Source organism: Marmota flaviventris, chromosome 9 (assembly GCF_047511675.1).
Source record: "Marmota flaviventris isolate mMarFla1 chromosome 9, mMarFla1.hap1, whole genome shotgun sequence".
NCBI classification, from domain to species: domain Eukaryota; kingdom Metazoa; phylum Chordata; class Mammalia; order Rodentia; family Sciuridae; genus Marmota; species Marmota flaviventris.
The window spans coordinates 40,909,542-40,922,400 of record NC_092506.1 but is presented as its reverse complement, the minus strand read 5'-3'; positions in this window follow the sequence as shown (position 1 = coordinate 40,922,400).

Sequence of the window (12,859 nt, the reverse complement as noted above, 5' to 3'; positions counted from 1 at the left end):
TTATTTACATTTTAATACATTTCTATCTTTGCTTCTTCTAGCCAACCATGTTCTTTAAAGAGAGTTATATGGGTGGGCTTTTTTCCTCGACTACAAAGAGTTAAAAAAAAAAAGAAGTCATTAGTATGGTACTTAGTAAAAAGATTTTGTGGGGACTGTATATGCTATTTGATCTTTTCTGAATTTACTCATTTTTTACTCATTTTTGAAGCCAAAATCCAGGGTAAACGTTTGTATTATAGTGAAAATCAGTAGGTTGTTTCATAGTAACAAAGTGCTAATAACATTTTTTTTTCTTTTCATGTAGAACTAACCTAAAGCAGTAAATCAGAGATCTTTGAGCCTTTTCCCATCATCCAGATTGATTAAAGACTGATTTTCTAAAGTAAAACATTGGTAGAAAGTAATATTGCTTATGACATTTTATAGTCCTTTCATAGAGATATTATCTTTGTAACACATTATTTTATTGAAAAACAACTCATAAATATTTATACTTTATTTATGCTTTATGCAGTATATTGCTATTAAATATTTATTACAGAATTGTAAATGTAGCTTCTATCCATATTTATTTTGATACTTAAGGCAAACACATTTATTTGTTTACCATAAGTAGGGATTTGTGGATTTATGAGGTGGGATTTTATGTTAATCTCTAATATTGATTAAGCTGTTTTTCACCAGTAGCTGAGTAGCTGTATCTGTGTCTAGAAAGATTTTAATTTCATTGAAAACCATCAAAATACCCACAGGTTTTTATATATAAAATAAAATTAGAACACTGCATCAATAGGTGGAATATAAATGTCCCAGTCTATAACACCTAATGTTTGTTTGGGAAAAAAAGAATGCAGAGACTCATTACATTTATAGCTAGTGTTATTTTGGCCAGGAAAAATCTGTAAATATCACAAAAAATACAACCTGAACCAAGTGGTAGAATTTCTTTGGTCAAAATTCAAGAAGATAGATATAGGTCCAAGCATGGAAATATGTCTTTACAATTCACATTCATTGACGAAAGAAATGATGGAATACGAAGTCAGGGTCAAGGAGAAGGAAAAGAGAAGCAAAACCCATTATTGCCACTAAGCCCAAGCATGAATAAATAGTGACAAGTATCTATTGATAAAGCAAATGTTCATTGCCTCTTACTAAACATATTTTTTATTAACTTATCAGAATTCATGCACCCCATTATTCTGTGCTTCACAGAAACTATAAACAACATCTGGAGAAAATGACACTGAGAAATATGGCTTGCCAATTTCAGTGGCTGAACCTGAAAGAGGGACTGTAAATAATAACACACTGCAGGCATACGATTACTGAGTTGGAAAGGAAGACAAGGCCCAATGTTAAAGTCTCATACTGGGGGTTACATCTTTCTTTACTATGCTTCAGGGTCAAAGACTCAAAAATTTCCTATATATGTATTGTCATAAAAAGGCCGTGGTTGTAGAAATCATTTTCCCCAAAGAGTATGCAGCCCTTATCTAAAGAAACATGCATTCTTTCTATGAAAACAGAAAAAAAAATCACTTCTCTAGATAATTACAGTGTTAGTGGTTTATTATATAATATGTGATTATCAAGGTAATGTGATTAGCAATAATTCACTCAAGGAAATAGAAACTATAAGTCTATGAAGGGTTTCAAAACTAATGTTCCAAACACAGACAGGTTCAAAATTTTATTATTTGGAGCTTCCCTTTCTTCAGGGCAATTAACTTGTTATTTTTCAATTTCCTTCATAATATTTAACAGCACAAAAAGATACATAAATGTTACAAATAAAAAGTTGTAGGATTTCTTTCTATGGTTATGATTATCATTCTCAGGTGTCTACTCCATTGTGGTCACTCCTGTATTCATTCTCATTAAACAAACAAACAAACAAATTACCCATGTACTTGTATTGGCTGAGTTTTTGGTGTCTCTTAAATATTTTGTCCAGTGTGTCTGCTTTCCTTGCCTTATTTGTTTTGAGCCCTCACGTTGTGTACAGAAAAACTGCAATGTAAATACCAACAAAATAAAAATTGAGTGAAACACAAGGGAAACTAAGTCAGCATTGCACACATAGATCAGGACAAACCTGTGACAGTAGCAGAAAGTTGCTGGAAATTACGAAGCTAAAATATAATTTAAATAACTTAAATTGAAATAATACATGTAAATGCATGGAACTCTCCAGGTGCATGGTAAGGTCTTTGGAGTATACATTGTATGCTATTATATTAATATTATCCTTTGTTATTATTGTTAATGTCTACATGGCTGTTTTATAAATAGTCTGCTTTATTACTAAGCCTGTTCCTTTTTCTAATAAGTTAAATTTTAAATTCTCATCATATTTTTATTTTCTTTTGAGAAACATGTAAATTCACATGTAATTGTAAGAAATAGTATATATTCCAGGCATCCTTTACTCAAATCTTCCTGATGATAACATTTTATAAAACAAGCTCATATTTTTTCTTTAGTCTTGGACCAGGGCATATTTTAAAAGTTCAATGTTTCTAGTATTTGTTTTTGGAAAATTGCTTACAATATTTCTTTTATCAATTGCTGTATGAGTTGCTTTAAAGACAATTTTGACAAAATAGTTTTCTCTTTTCTGTCCATATACATGTTCAATTCATTCTTTGGAGATTGTCTGGTAATTGCATTTAAGAAAATTCCATAAAGGTTAAGAATTATCAAAGCTATTTGAAATGCTATTTCAAGGGGATATATTTGTCCTCTTCTTATATATTTACTATTTAAACACAAAGAAAATAAATTTGAGGAAAAATAACAAGTAGGTTTTCATGCTTATCACAAAGTTGTTTTAGATTTCACCTATAGTAAGGGCTATACTAGCTAAAATTTAATTAATCAACACTAAATTCGTCAGAATTTGTAATTAATAATTGAAAGTATACATTTTTAAACATCCTTTTCCCCATTGTACAGAACAACAGTCCTATTAGCACTATTTCATATTTTCTAAAATTCACCTTTAAATCTGGTTACCTATGAAATTAGGGTGCTGGTCCAGAGAAAATTAACCATTACTAAAGTAGATTAAAAAGAGAGAGAGAGAGAGAGAGAGAGAGAGAGAGAGAGAGAGAGAGAGAGAGAGAGAGAGAAATATTAATTTGACCTTGCAAATCTTTCAGCAGATTTTTTTCTGTGATGATTAAATATGAGTAAGAATGAATAGAATCTAAATTCTCTATTGATTTAAACTCATGTTATAACCCCAAATTGGCTCAGGAAGCAACTGTTGTTCTTTTTCTTCCAAAGTAGTCTCCAAAATGGTACTGACTGTTCACAGTGCACACATTATCCAGTTTCTCTGAAGAAAGGAAAACAATAATAACAATTTATTGATAGTGGCTGATGTGTTGGGAATATTGCTAGGCAGAGTGTTAATTATGCACACATCAGAACACTGGACAAGTAGTGAATCCCTTTCTCAGGCTTTTATAAGATAAATGGGAATAAGAAATCCAACATCCTACTCATGTTAGTTTGTTTTAGAGAAATTTATATCTGATTGTCTGAACTTCATGCTTTCATATGACAGGAACATAATCCAGATGAACCCAATTAATTTAAATTATTTGTTATCAGAATATATCTTTATTTAACCCAGCTTCATATCATAGCCAAAAAAAAAATTATAACAGAGACTGTGCCCTGGTAATATGTATATCCACAACTTATTTCCTGCTGTTCTCTGTGTGTTAAATTCATAAACATAATTTTTATAAATTTGTAAGGTGAGAATTGAATTCCAAAGTTCACCTGAGAAATCCACTCTGTTGGTAGTAATAATTTCCAGACAGAATTGTTTCTCTCATGTATTTCAACATCTCTTTCACTATAAATTGAATCAACCTAACTCAAACCACGGTCACTGGATGATAGTAGTGCCTCATGACCCTTCCCACAAACTTCTCTTCTGTAAGTACTATGCCTTCCTCCAACCCAGTGCAAACTTATTTTCTTGTGTTAACTTTCTGGAGCTGCATTTAAAAAATGAAACCTCCTCCTATGTTATTCATTTTTTAAATTTCTATCATTGATTTTTTTTCATCTTCTAGAATTTCTTACAGATTAAAAAGTACAATATGTACTTTTCTTTAAATTTTTCACTTAGCATAATATTTTTGAGATATTCTATTTTGAGATATCCATGTTGCTTCTAATAGTAATCTATTCCTTTTTATCATCAGATTATATTTGTGAATATAGCTAAGCCTAATGATCTGTTTTCCTGTTGATAGTCAAATAAGCTCTTTTCAGTTATTTAACATTTTAAGAAACCTTCAAACTCTTTCTAACGTGTTCGTGCCATTTTACCTCATGCACGAGAGAGGGTTTTGTTGCTTTGCATCTTCTCCAACATTTAGCATTGCCAATCTAAATTTCAAATTCTATTTTAGCTACTCTAGTGTGTACACAGATTTATGGGGAAAATGTCAGGGACAAAATTATACATTGTAACATGCGTATTGAATTTGCATTTCCCTAATGATTAATGATGTTGTAGTGGAGAATCTCCAAGACCCTCCCCTCATTTGCAATGATTCAATAGATTACAAAATACCAAGACTTTAGTTCTACTCACAGCTATGGCTTATTATGGTGAAAAATACAAAGTAAAATCTGTCAAAGGAAAGGAATGAGGTAAAATTCTGGAGGAAACCAGGGACAAGCCTCCAAGATATTTTTCCCAGGGGAGTCACAACACATGTTTAATTCCCTCAGCAATAATTGTGACAGCATATGTGAAATGCAGCTCGGGAAAGACTCAATGTTCAGGGTTTGTCTGGGGATCTGATCACAAAGGTATCAAATGAGCACCCAAAGTCTGGCAAGTACCTAAATTCCAGACTCCCACAGACATGTAGGTGTTAAGTATAAACCTGTTGTCTTGTCCTTTTTTTTTTAATTCCAAACTCCAATTACCTCCTTTCTCTCAATACATACACAACAAATTATAGAATGTATGCCCTAAAGGGAGGATAAAAAGGAACAGTTGAAATCTTAATATCATATGGAAATACCAAAAACTCTTATCAAAAAATAAGTTTAAAATTAACTACAATTTATGCTACAACTAATAAATGAAGATGATGCTTTTGTTCTAAGCATTAAAACAAATCTGTTTTAACATATAGAGGACAATTTATATTATTCTTTGAAGTAAATCCTATTTTTTCAGATTTATTCTTGAGAATAGACTTTTGATAGCACTTTTAGTTAACCCTAGCTTTAAATCAATATTTTAAATGAAAGACTCATCATCTAGCATAATAATTATTTTAGCATAATAATAAGTATTATTATAAAAGACTGGCATTATTAAACCATTAAATTATGAGTTACCATGAACCACTTTTAAACTAAAAAATTGTGCACTATAATTTATTTTACATCCTATTAAAATTGAATTACCATGCTTCACTTTTAACGAATTCATTTGAATTCAATTTAATATTGTAGAACTTTTTGCCTTTACTTTTAAAAAAATACTAAAAGTAGAATGACTAGACTATATACTTCAAAGCAAACAGTTTCTTTGCTAGTAGCAACAGTAGTTGATGAAAGTTGTTCTTTGGAGTCAAATAATCTCTGTAACAGCTAATTAAATAAATTTAAAAATGGCCAGATGAAAGAAATGAATCACTTCATGGATGATAAATTACATACTTCAGTTATCCTAAATTGATAAAAATGTTTACAAGAAAATGCATTTTAAAAATAAAACTCTTCTTAAGTATTAAATTTCTTCAGTTTAATATACATATATATATATGTACATATATATATATATATATATATATATATATATATATATGCACACACTTATATGTATATGTAAAGATATGTATCTTTATTTTTATGGGCAAGGGATGTATATCTATTTAATATGTAAATATAACTATGTGATTTTACATACACACACTTGCACACATACACACACATCTCTTTGAAAATGCCTTTGTGTGTCTAAGCACTAAGTTCCATTTTATCTCCTACACTAATAAAATAATACCAGCTAAACTGAAAGAAAATCAGTTGATTATGTCTAATTTAAATGATATTAATTTGCTGAGTACATTATCTGCTTGAAGTCTTTTTTGTTCATGATGTTATTAAAAAGATAAATATTTCTCAATGAATGAAAAATTTCAATCAGCACACTATTACTTTTGCATTGCCAGTTTCAATGAGAACATATGAATCTAAGCAGAATTTCTTTCATTTTTATATATTTTCCCTGCCAATAAAATGATATTAAAAATACAGAATTATTTGGATAGTTCCAGAAATATATTTTGGGATTACTTTCAGAGCCTATCAATTAAATCATATGAGGAATAGAAACTTCTGTATAACTTGTTTTTAAAGTTTCTAATTGTGAAAGGAAAAAGATAAAGAGTCTTTTAAAATCGTATTGAAAATATACAGCAGTATATTTTCAATACGATTTTAGTATTTCTTACTAATACTTCAAAATTCTATCAATATAGGCTACTTTTCTTTTGTGTGCCTGCCTATCATAAAAAGACAGGCTATCTGTAGTTAGTCACAACTAATCTCAAAGACTAATGATATGTAACTAAGAATATTTTTATTTCTAAAAAATACTGAGTTTTCAAAAAAATCTCATACTGTCTTTTTAATTAAAGATGTTAAAGATATTTAATTTTCAGTTTTGGATATATATATATATATATATATATATATATATATATATATATATATATATTCTTAAAGCTTCTTAGTTTGCACAAGACATAATGCACATTGGGATAGATTCAGACCTTTGGAATGGAATTAAAAAGTTAAAAACATGAATGGATGATATCTATATATATAATGTATTATTTTTATAACATTATCATTTCTTATCATAAAACAGGTAAAGAAATGGTTAAGAGGAAGCACTTTGAGTCAGTTGAAATTTATTTCAAATTCCAGCTCTTACATCTTTTATTTAAACTTATCATGTTAAGAAAGTCTAACTGCTCTATGCTTCAGTTTCTTTCACATTTAAAATAGAGATAATAAGACAGACCTGACAGGCCCTTAAAACGATGAGAGTCTTATATACAAATGTGAATAAATAGCTTCAGTTGTTTCACTAAGGTGATCTTTACTTATTTCCACAAGATCCAATGAGAGAATGACTTTAAGCTCACAGTACCAAGGTCAGTACACATGAGTGTTCAAGGTAGTCAAAAGCATTTATAAAGGCTCAGTCTATGTTCTCCTTACTCTTGTTGAAAATGAAGTTTCACATTTGTCATTTCATTATGTGTCCAGAAGACGTTAGCACACAGATATTATTGCTCTCTGCCAGTTTGCACAAATGGCAACTATATGGAATAGTGAAACAATTGTTTTGATTTTAAAAAGTACATTCCTCTGGGTGTAGTGGTGCATGCCTGTAATTCCAGCGACTCAGGAGGCTGAGGCAGGAGAATCACAACTTCAACGCCTGCCTCAGCAACTTAGAGAGGCACTTAGTAACTCAGCGAGAACCTGGCTCTAAATAAAAAAAAAAAAAAAAAAAAAAAAAAAAAAAAATATATATATATATATATATATATATATATATATATATAGAGAGAGAGAGAGAGAGAGAGAGAGAGAGAGAGAGATATGGCTCAGTGGTTAAGCACCCCTGTTCAATCCTAAGTACCAAAAAACAAAATTTTAAAAAAAGTGAAAAAGAAAAAAAGTACTGAAAGGTACGGATTTAGGGCATTAGTGTAGGTGGATATGCATACAATCTTTATACAAGTATGTTACTTCTCTTATTAGAAGTGAATGCATTTTATAGATTTTTTTCCTCTTAATTAGTGTCTTGTGGACATATATGATGGTGAAATTCACTGTGCTATATTCATAATATGTTCATAGGGAAAAAAAAAAGTACATGGCTTTGGAGAGTAGTGAGTCTCCTGTCATAAGAACAAAGTAAATTGTGGCAAATGATCTATCCAATCCACTGATACATTGGTTGAGAGGTAAAAGAAAATGAGGCATAAAAAAATTACCTGCTGAGCATTTAAAGAATACATGTGACATATCCTAAATTCAACTGTAACAAATGCAAATTCCTAGGGTGCAGGATCCCAGATTAAGGCCATTACAAATCTCTCCAAGTGATTCTAATGAAAATAGTCTATAAACAACATTGAAAAACAGCTAAATTAGATAATTTTTCATTTTTAAATATTAGAAACAAAAATTGTCCTATTTTACTTCATTTAAAAATTGAAAGAATTTAGTAACTTTCACTTCACTTAGACTTTTGCATTACAGTTAAAATCAAATAACTCTTTTCCTTCTAACCTTCCAATCTATTTAAGAGTTATTTGTTTTCCTATTTAAGAGTTATTTGTTTTCCTACCTTTAGAGGAAAAAAAGTACTTTTATTTGAGTTAAGGTACAAGTATGTCTTCATTCCTAAATACAAAAAAAAAAAAAAAATTATAAAGAACTTACTAAAAGCTATTCTCTAACTTCCTGACACCCTAGAATCATTGCTCTATAAATTCTTGCTCTCAGTCCTAGAATCTCCTAAACTCCCAATTTCTTTCCTTGGCACTCAGCCAAAGGAAGAGCCAATTACATCTGAAACATCTTTGACTCCAAAATTATATTTCCTATGAAAAGAGAATATGGATGAGGGGTACCACCTAAACGTGGGCAGAAACTCTGGGTTTTTGAGAACATGTCACATAAGCCTTGCCTGAGTCACTGCAAGCAGACAGAATTATGGGGGACAGCAGGTATTTTCAGCTCTGGCTCAGTACAGCATGTACAGTTCTTTAATATACGTGTGAAATTGTTTGCAGATTCTTTACCATTAAGAATGTTTGTCATACTTTATATACAGAGATACAAAAAATTGTGCTCTATATGTGTAATAAGAATTGCAAAACATTCCACTGTTGCTGTGTATTTAAATAATAATAATAAAATCAATAATAAAAAGAATGTAAGGAAAATTGAGAACCAAACCAAACCCACAGAGAAGCAAATAAACTGGGGAGCCCTGGACTGGTATAGCTTCTGACAAAAGATCTGAGGTTGTGAGTAGAGTATTGTGACATAACAGATGCCCCTCTGTAAATGTGGAAGCAACTTTTCATTTATCCAGTTGTGCCACAACTTGTTTAGCAGGAAACGAACATTTATGAAAGGTATATTCAATTAATAAATGACCTCAGGTTGCTTGCATTCATGCTGTAGTGTAATAGTTCTCAGGGTTCTTGTTGATTTTCACTCAACTTATCTGGTTTGTAATAGGTTGCTTCAACAAGACCTTGAATTCTCAGTGCAGAATTCTACGTTATTCAGGGTAACACCAAATCAGTTTTTATGAGAGTATCTGTGCTTTCCCAACTTTCTTCTTCCTTATACCACAAAGTTCATACAAACTGCACATAGCTTAATTTCATAAGTCAACTCACATGATGCAAATAAATATGATGAGTCAGTGTTGAAAAACACCATGAGGCCAGGTTTAGACACAGCAGAAAAGAGCTCCATGCAAACTTGGAGTTGTCCTTGGTGGGCCTGCAGTCAGTGCTATCACATTTCATTATCATTGTATCTTTTCATACCTGTCATCCCACCAGCAAAAGCTTCTGTCTGGGGTGGGGGGCTAACAATTTATTCATGTTGTATTATCATATAAAAGCATGGTGCCTTTGTCCCCTGTAGTTAATACATAGTGCACAACTGCTCTTTACTATTTTGTGGGCCACATCAGAATAGCAACTACTGGCTCTGGTAATCAGAGTGTATTTCTTTTTCTTCCAGAAATATGGTCTACTGTACTGTGCTAACTAACACACTCCTGCTGGTTACTGCCACGGTTAGCTCCATCCAACATTTTTTTCTGAATGGAAACCAAGAACTATTTTAATTGCTTCATCAACTATATATATATATATATATATATATATATATATATATACATTTTTAAAGTGACCCATTATAAATTACTACTGAGAATGAGTAAACCTATATTTACAGTGTTTGGCTTATCTTGATACAATAGATTATAGAAAATAACTTGAGTTTTAAAAAGCCCCAAGTGTATTAAAAAATTTTGAAATTTTAATTAGAAGTTCAAATAGTATAAATAAATGTATGCATTTATATTTTTATGTGTATACATTTATGCATATGAATGATAGCATCTTGATTAATAACTATTTACAAATTATTTATTATAAAATGTTATTCAATTCAGGAAATGACTTTCTTGTATATAATCCATTTGTTAAATTTCTCTTCTCCAAATATCTGCCCACATTTAAACTTTTTGACACTACTAAGAAAAAAACTGGACATAAAACCTACATCAGTAATTTTTTGGCTTTGAAACATCTCCAAGAGATAGAATTAAAATGACTGAAATAAAGATGTATGCATCTCTGGATTTTCGTTAAAGTCATTCGCTTCACCATAGGGGTTTGTACTTATGTCTTGGTATTATATAATGAGATTGAACCGATTAGCTATTAGCAAGGAAAGTCTCCTCCTTGGCAGACCTTACTTGCCCCCAAATTACTTGCTTTTTCTAAAAGTGCTTGCTCCTTCATTAAATATTTATTGACTGTGTGCTTTTTTGTACAGAGTGTTTTGGTGGATCCAAAATAATTCCATACTATTGTCTGTGAGCTTACAATTTTTTCAATCCATTTAAGGTTAAAGGGCATCCAACAGAAAAAGGGAGAAAACACAAAAAGTGAAATTATATTGAACAAAATCCTGCCATTTAACAACTGGGTTAATCCAAAAACTCCAGGGTCTTCCTTTTTTATTTATTTTTAAAGTCATATCTACTTTCAATAAATCACCAAATCTTATCAAGTTTACCCCCATATATTTGATAAACCTATCCATATCATTTCATATTAATTTCATCTTTTTATGTTATTTATATTTATTGAAAATTTTTGAGGACATGTCTTTTTCTCAATCCCCGAAGAATACTGATATTGATACTTTATACAGTGTGTAATAGATGTTCAGAAAATATTTGTTTAAAAAAAATTAGGCAAGAGAGTGGAAAGACTTGAAAATAAGGCTAAGGCAATACAGAAAACGTTTATTTTGCACCTATTGTTTCCCAGGGACTGGTCATGCATTAGCGTACTTTTGAAGGGATACGTCAATTTTGTCAAAAGAGAAGCTGAGTTGCTTGGACATAAAGTGTCCTTTAAATCATAAAATGGCTAACTAACAGAGTAGAAATACAAATTCATGTTTTTACAACTTACTCTTTTTTTAAAAATAAAGTCTAAATTATTTTACTTCTGTTCTAAAGGTAATAGGGACCCATTTTTTGAGTTAGAGAAAACACAGGGTCAGTTGTATTTTAGAATTTTTAACAAAACAACAATGTGCATGTCTTGGGCAATACATATAATATTAAAATCAAGGAGTTGTAGGAATAATGCAATAACCTAGAGGATTGTAAATTGTGCCTGGGTAGGATATCAGTGGAAATTAAAAAAAAGGAATAAATGTTGCTATAAATTATACTTCAGCTTGTGGTACATGTTTGAGAAACTGCTGGTTCTTTTATTTCTGCAGAGAAAGAAAATATTTTTAAAGAAAAGAATCACCTTCTGGAAAACAGGTCAAATACAAACTCAAGGGTATTTAAAAAAATGGATGGTGCTGTTATTTTTGTTTAGAAAATGTGCTGCGATGGTAAGCCAATTTTTGACAGTGCTGTAGCTCTTCTTCTATGCCCTGGAGTAATCCATCAAAGTAACTGTAGGCAAAGGAACTTTAGAGCCTTAGTTTTTCCAATTACATCAGTGGACAGCAAGCCCCAAAGCAAACTATAAGGAAATGCAAGTCTAAAGACCGAAGTGAAGGAAAAGTTCTCTGTAGGTCTCCTTGAAGAACTACTATTGAGCAGAACACCACCAAGAGATAGTTGTTGCAAGACTTCAAAACATGTCAAATAAACATCTCAGGAAACCTAACCTGATTCATTGCTCCATACATTTTAATAGCTATTTGTATGCCAGTCCCCATCCCTTGAGCTGTAGCACCTTTTAAAGGTGAAAGTGTTCATCACTAGGCTACTGATTGTACTAATAAGAATAGAAGACAAGAAAAGTTAAAAGTGCAATGCTGCGATCTGACAATTACAAATTAGGAACAAAAATTCTGGGAAGAGGAGGTAGAATGACCAAACCATCAATGTACCTGTCAAAAGAACAGAGGGAATATCTTGTATGATGCTACATGTCTGGAATAGAGTGAATGCTATAATCTATCTTTTTCTTTTCTAAGGATTATTAAAATAAAATGATAAAATTATATTCTTATTTTACATGATTTAGAGACTTTTTCCATACAGAAGCACAGCTCTGCAGATAAAAAAAATTGCTAGAATGTACGTTGTAAATCTATAAACCTCATAGTATATAACTTGTACTTTAATAAAGCTATTAAAACAATAGGCAGAGCTGATCCTGACAAAAATTAGTTAAATAAATATGTAGATATGACAAAAGAAAAGGCAAAAGAAAAACAGCTTCCAGTTTATGACATGCTAGTTATAATAGGATAATTTTTTTAAATGAATTACTTTCTTGGCAAACAAAAGAGATAGATATTTTTATCCAAGAAGAGACACAGTAAAAGCACTGAAATTGTCATTTCAGAACAATTATATAAGAAAATGCAAGTCTAAAGACCCAAAGTAAAGAAAAAGTTCTCTGTAGGTCTCCTTGAAGAACTACTACTGAGCAGAACACCACCAATAATATTAGAAAAGTAGGAATCCTGGGCTGGGGATGTGGCTCAAGCA